The sequence below is a fragment of the Alosa alosa genome, chromosome 6, assembly GCF_017589495.1.
Source record: "Alosa alosa isolate M-15738 ecotype Scorff River chromosome 6, AALO_Geno_1.1, whole genome shotgun sequence".
Classification (NCBI taxonomy): domain Eukaryota; kingdom Metazoa; phylum Chordata; class Actinopteri; order Clupeiformes; family Clupeidae; genus Alosa; species Alosa alosa.
The window spans coordinates 4,158,696-4,165,533 of record NC_063194.1 but is presented as its reverse complement, the minus strand read 5'-3'; the positions used below and the strand labels follow the sequence as shown (position 1 = coordinate 4,165,533).

The 6,838-nt window shown below is 38.7% G+C and overlaps 1 long non-coding RNA gene across 2 annotated transcripts; it reads right to left on the bottom strand.

Moving 5' to 3' along the window:
- Positions 1–2,644: 2,644 nt before the first annotated feature.
- On the bottom strand, positions 2,645–5,829 carry LOC125296557. Of its 2 annotated transcripts, none has more exons than XR_007193794.1 (6): positions 5,729–5,829; positions 5,547–5,637; positions 5,193–5,327; positions 3,855–3,986; positions 3,551–3,679; positions 2,645–2,918 (listed from the first exon to the last, which is right to left on the bottom strand). It is a non-coding gene; the product is annotated as an uncharacterized LOC125296557 (long non-coding RNA). The 2 variants fall into 2 exon arrangements; XR_007193795.1 differs by having other exon boundaries at positions 3,558–3,679.
- Positions 5,830–6,838: the final 1,009 nt, after the last annotated feature.

Genomic DNA, 6,838 nt, shown 5'->3' with positions numbered 1-6,838 from the left:
AAGTATTTTCCACAAGTATACAAATCATTTTGAGACTGTTCTGGCGCTTCCTGTTGAATAGCCAATGGCGATCCTCAGGTTTGGCTAGCCAACCATGAATCTCAGTTCACTAACCAATCACAGAGCAGGAGCAGCGCCGTCGTCGTTGCTAGTTGTGTGGGTGCAACTAAACTTGGAGTCTACGCTTTGAGCACGCTAGCAGAGAATGTCTAATTAAGGAACGGGCTCCGATGCTAGTTTCCTATATTCCTTGAGGTACATTGATAGTTAATACAGCCAGTGTACCTGATACACGGGGCAAGTCGTTAACAAAATGTTTCCCCTCTCTATCGGCAGTTATCTTTCGGCTGTTCCTAGGTAGTTAAGTTATCAATTTATTTACATTTCAAATGGGCGACTTCAGCTATGTTAATTACAGTCATCGTTTTACATTTCTGATGGTTTGTTAACTTTGATAATTTGCCAACTGTACCTGTGCAGATAAGCTACTACAAATACAATCATGCTTTTCCAGAATGCTCTCTTTCTACATAGTGTTTGTGTGCATGTAAATATGCATCGTTGTTTTTGTCTATTCATGTAGCCTAAGCCAATGTTTCTCAAAGTGTGGTTCGCGAGCTGGCATGCTAAACGATTTGTTTGCGATGTTGAACAACTTTTATGTAAATCCAAACAGTTCTGTAACACTGCCTATGTAAGCTACGCCAGTTTAAATCATGAATCCTCTGACAATAAGCAAGGTAATAAGCAATGAGTAGGCCTACTATTTTTTTTGTACGACGGAGTATTAGGGCCACACATGAAGAGAAAAAATATTTTTGCCATGACGAGATTAAACTCGACATGTTGACTTTAAAGTCGCCATGTCGACATTAAACTCGACATTTCGAGAATAAAGTTGAAATATCATATCTACTTTAATCTCGACGTGTCGACTTTAAAGTCGACATGCTGACATTAACTTCATAATAGGCCCTACTGCCTACACAGTTTAAGCTATGTAGCCTACACTAATACACAATATGTTACATGAAAAATGGGCTTCAAATAGGTGTTATTTCAGATAGATTGCAGATATTCAGATAGATTGCGTCTTGTCTGTTAACTATCATTGCCGTCATCGTGAAGTGCTGTCTTGCGGTTATGGAAATACTATGCCGTTTAGGCTAAATAGCTAGAAAAATATATGTATCCAATGATGTTTCTATACAAAATGTTATTTCACTCTGTTTTACGTGGTTAAGGCCACTGCACATCCAACTGCCCTTCATGACCCACGGGCGTCACTCTCCATAGGATAACATGGCAAAACTAATTTTTCTAAAACTGCTTTTCCATGTCTCACCTGCAATACGTAGCCTATAGGAGGCTAGAAACACAGGTATAGCCTAAGCATATATACTATTTTGATCCCGTGAGAGAATATGTGTGCATGCACTTTATTTATACACTTTGTGTGCATACGTGTGCAAGTAGGCTACTAGCCTACATGGGGTGGTCGGGAGGACAGCTTCATTCGTCCCTCCATAGACATTCAGCAATGGGCTGTTTTGCATCCATTACAAACAAGCAACGTGAAAGTCTAGGATTGGGGAGAGCGCCTAGTATGCCTCTAGTGCATAAGCATGAAGTTGAACATTTAGATGCAACAACTAAATGTTTAGAACAACACTTTAATAATAGGCCTACAATAAATAAATAAACCGCTAAATCTCGTCATGGCAAAAATATTTCTTCCTTCATGTGTGGCCCTAATACTCCGTCGTATTTTTGTTTAGCTAGGTGCTCTGTGAGGTTTTTTTTATTTATTTGTCTTCCTTACAAGTCAAGTCGGCTTTTATTGTCAATTTCTTTACATGCACTGGTCATACAAAGAATTGAAATTTCGTTTCTTACTTTCCCATGCAGACATGGACATACTTTAAATACAGACATAGACATACTATAGACATAGCTATAGACAATAAACATTAAATTAAAGTGCAAGACTGAAATATAGAACATGTATGTATCAAAATAGAAATATAGGACATATATATAAAATATAGGTAGTTGTGTTGTATATTTATATAGTCTTAACAGTTACATGAAATTTAAACTTGTGCTTGTGTGACCTGTATATTTACATTGATATGCAGTATGCAGTTAAGTGGTCCTTGTTCTGAAACACTGATGTAATATCTCTTATCAAGGGCCTTCAAGATCACTCCACTGGATCACTGGACCATTATTTACATCAGCATGGAGAACATGTAGCCTACCACTGAATAGAAAATACATCTCCTTCCCTCCTATATTTGTTCTTCAAAATGTGTTTCTTAGGTCTATTGTATTCTAGTCTTTGAACACCATTATTGTAGACTTCTCCCCTGTCCTGTCTGATAAATTGAAAATTGCATTTTTAAATATTATTCCCTAATGCTGGGATATGTGAACTTTAATAAATAATTTTATTCATTAGGCTTACGTTTTTATCCAAAGCAACTTAGACATCAATTCTTACCAGAGCCAGTTTCTCAGAACAAGTTGGGGATAGGTGCCTTGTGGCAGCTGAGAAACAAAATCACAACTTTTCTGGCTACTGCATATGGTGCACACATTGTAGTTAAATATACAACTAGGAAAAATAGCAATCGTCATACAGTTTCTCATTGCATAGTTTATTCATTGAACAACTGGAACTCTGGTCACCGTCTGAAACACTGAAATTGTTGACTATACTGCATTGAACTTGCAGAAAACAACACTAGATCAAGCCAAAACCATAATTGCTTTATTTCAGCGCTGCATTCATAGCTTCTTTGAAGGTGTCATACATTCTTGTCCCTAGGGGAGTTTCAAAGTACAGTCGGCATTGCCCCTGCCAACAGACCATCCCGTCCAGAAGACCACCAGGTCTTTCAATGTCTCTAAAGAAACTGTAAGAATTAAAAGACAATGTCAGAAAATACTTTTAGTAGTAGTTTGTTTGTTATACAATGCTAGCCTGGTTAGCGCTTCGGACTTGTAACCGGAGGGTTGCCGGTTTGAGTCCCGACCAGTAGGCATGGCTGAAGTGCCCTTGACCAGGCACCTAACCCCTCACTGTTCCCCGAGCGCCGCTGTTGTTGCAGGCAGCTCACTGTGCCTGAATTAGTGTGTGCTTCACCTCACTGTGTGCTGAGTGTGTTTCACTAATTCACGGATTGGGATACATGCATAGACCAAATTTCCCTCAAGGGATCAAAAGAGTATATATACTTATACTATATACTTATAATACCACAAGAAAATAATATTTGTGATTTACTGAACAGTTATAACATTTCATACATCTGTGATTCCTGGGAGCTAACAAATGTGGAGGGCACTGTAAGCTATATTACTGAATAGAGTGTATGGCAAATGTAGTCATCACAATCACAAAAGATACTTTTGAAAAAAATACTTTCTCATATTTTTTCAGTCCATGATTGGTTCAAGTACAGATCTCTCATCAAATCCAAATCACTCTGATCAGCCAGGTTTCAAAATCTGGGGGGGGGGGGATCTTAGGAAATATTTGTCATACCGCTTACAACGTAATGTCTGAGGTAGGCACGGCAACGTATTGTCTGAGGTAGGCTGTGACACGGCAGTCTTCCATTTCATCTTCGTCAACCTCCGCCTCATCTGGTCAAACCTCTCTTTTCAAAATCATCTGCAACAAAAACAGTGTGCCCTGTTTGGAATACTATTGTGCACTGTACCATAGTCATGATGTACTTTATTCTGTCAGTTGTTTTCCTCCATTTACAAATTTACCTTTGCAAAAAGAATGTGAGAGGATGTGTCATGCTTGCCATGTTTAAATTGCCATGCTTGAACATTAATACCTTAGGATCCATCAGAGATGAGACACCTTGTGGGAACAGAACTCTAGCCAGTTCTGGCCGTTCTGTTATCATTGGGAGCACCCCAGTATCCTGTAGCCCTCTTAAGGCCTGCTTTTCCCGTCTGCCTATGACCTGTTAAACGCATCATAACAACAATATTTTAACCTTATGAAGAACACCTACCCTCCTTCCCCCAACATTCTAAATCCCGTATTGCTATGAAGCATAGTTATGTTATACACCATTTGGAAGCTTGGACACTTGGGAATCCATACATCATAACCTTTTTCATGTCATCTGTATAGTGCTTTTGATTTTACTCATTTTGAGTAGGCCTAAACTGTTCGCCAAAGGCCATCATCTCTGGCCCCAGGTTGATCAAAACAAAAGCAAGCTCTGATTTAGCCTAGTCTACTGTATGACTTCAACGAGGTGATCTTCAGTTTCGTTCTGCTTACAGTATCTCACTGCCACTGCAACACCTTTGAATGCACTCCGCTGCCCTGTTTACAAATGCTACAGTGGACTTAAACTGCCACCTTGTGGCGATAAGTTGTAATACATTTCACACAGCTGCATGAATCACAGAAAACGCGAAAGTGGCCACTTCTGAATGGGACCCACTGTATGTGGTTAAGTCAATATTTTTTTTCAAATGTGCTTCATAAACATACAATCCTGCACTGTGAAAACAAAAAACATCTTAATTATACATCTCCCTTCACCCAAATACAATAATGAAGGTGAAAGGAAGTTATTAAGCCTTAATGGTGCTTCCTAAAGGGGGTATTGTCAAACCTGCTACTAAAATTACAGCATGAAGTCAAGGACACGCATGCCAGCTTCCACTCATCCCAATATTAGATGACTGGTCTTAAATGAAAATGTATTGGCTGTGTTATTTCTTTTTTGTGGGATGTCGAATTTATATGTAGAAATGCACATTTGCAAAGGTGACTTAGTACGTTGTATAGGTAAAAAGAGGCTCTCCTTTTGATTTTGCACTGCCAATGTGTGTCTTGTGAGAAAAATTGTGAGGGATTACTGGTGTAGGTCCATGATTTATTTTATAATTAATTAATGATTATAAGCATGAGGCTCTGCCGTCTCCTCTTTTGTTTTAAATATATATAAATCAACACTTAATACTATTTTTTACAGTACAAAACAACTGTATTCTGGTATCTAATAGTTTGTGAGGGGAAAAATATGTAAAAACTGTCAGTGAAGTTTATTTTAGCAGGACAGCAGGACTCAATGGCACCTTCTGAAAGTATTCTGAAAACAGGGGTAATGTTTGTACTTATTTTGCACAAAAAACAAACAGACTTTGCTTACCTCTTCTGGAAATGGCATGTGAGTACTCAGTGAACTAGGCTCAACTCACGGGTACAGAGGAACTCTAAATAGTCCAGGTCCAGAGGCTGCCTTTGAAGAGCCTGTTCCAGTCTGGTTTTCAGCCTCTCTAATAACCTGCCAGTGTAGAGAGTAACTATAAATGTATCATAGATAATGATCTATCACTGACAGGAACCAACAAAAACGTTTGAAAATAAACAGACTTTTTAAGATAGAATAGTAGTGATTTCTCTTTAACTTTTACAAATTATAAAACATACACATCCGAGGATGTTGTTTTAAGTAGGAATACTGCCGTCAACAAGTTCAAAATGTATGCTTTTTGAAACTCACATCGGGCGGCGACCTATTTTCAGACAGTAAAATATATTTGATGACCCAACTGTGCTTCAGAAGGAGGCAGCAACTGGGGATCCATAAGAAACTGCTTACACAGAAGAATTAGATACATTGACAGATTAATATGATTGTCTACCAATGCCCAGCACTGTATTTCTGTATTATTTATTTTGTACCTTATGATCAGTCATGAAGAACCATCAGAAAATGCCAACATAGCCTAGCTGATGTTGACACCAGTTGGTATGTTTTGTCACACATATCAATGGATACTTATTATTAACTTATAACTAACTCCAGAGCAATCTGTTGAGCATCAAACCTACTACGGTTTTTCTGCAGTAAAGAGTTTCTGTTGCCTACTATAAGAGTTTGTCAAGTCCAAAGTAGCACCTCACAATCTGGAGGTAGACCTGGCATACGAGGCCTAATGGTTAGCACACCTCTTGATAATAATGCTAGCCGCCTGCCTCGTTTTGCTGAGCCTACCTTATGACCGAGTGACAAACTCCCCTAAAACTTTGACCGCATTTGTTACAAACTTGAAACAAAATGTCTTCAAAAGTATGTTGAGTGTTGTTATTTATTTCCATCCACACACTACATTTCCGTTAGCACTTGTATGCTGCTTAAACTGACAGACTGATTGAGTGGGATTTGGCTAACTAGCGGTAGCTTGCTATATTTAATAGTTATTTGTCTGTTGCCCACATTAGTTGCCATTGATTGATCTCACCTCGTTGCCCCGTATATCAGGTACTCTGGCTGTATTAACAAGGAATAGTGGACATAGAACATGTCTGTGTGGTGTAGGCTACAAACATACCTCAAGGAATACAGGAAACTAAGCGTGCTCCAAAGCGTAGACTCAGGTTTGGTTGCACCCACAGACAACTTTGGCAGCTGCTCCTGCTCTGTGATTGGTTAGTGAAAAGAGATTCATGGTTGGCTAGCCAAACCTGAGGATCGCCATTGGCTATTCAACAGGAAGCCAGAACAGTCTCAAAATGATTTGTATACTTGTAGAAAATACTTGTCTTTGAGCAGCAGAAATTTGTAATGGCAGAATAGTTTCAGAATTGAAAGACAGCAACTGTGGAATATTTCATACCTGTGGAATATATTTGTAAGTGAACGACATATGAGTAATACTTAAAAATTGTTAGGTGTTATTTTTTTGTTAAATCACAAATCATTTTTACAGTTACAAATCCTGCTACACACACACACACAATACATATGAGACACTTTTCATCCCAAAGGTGGTGCAAAAGTCTGTACACCTG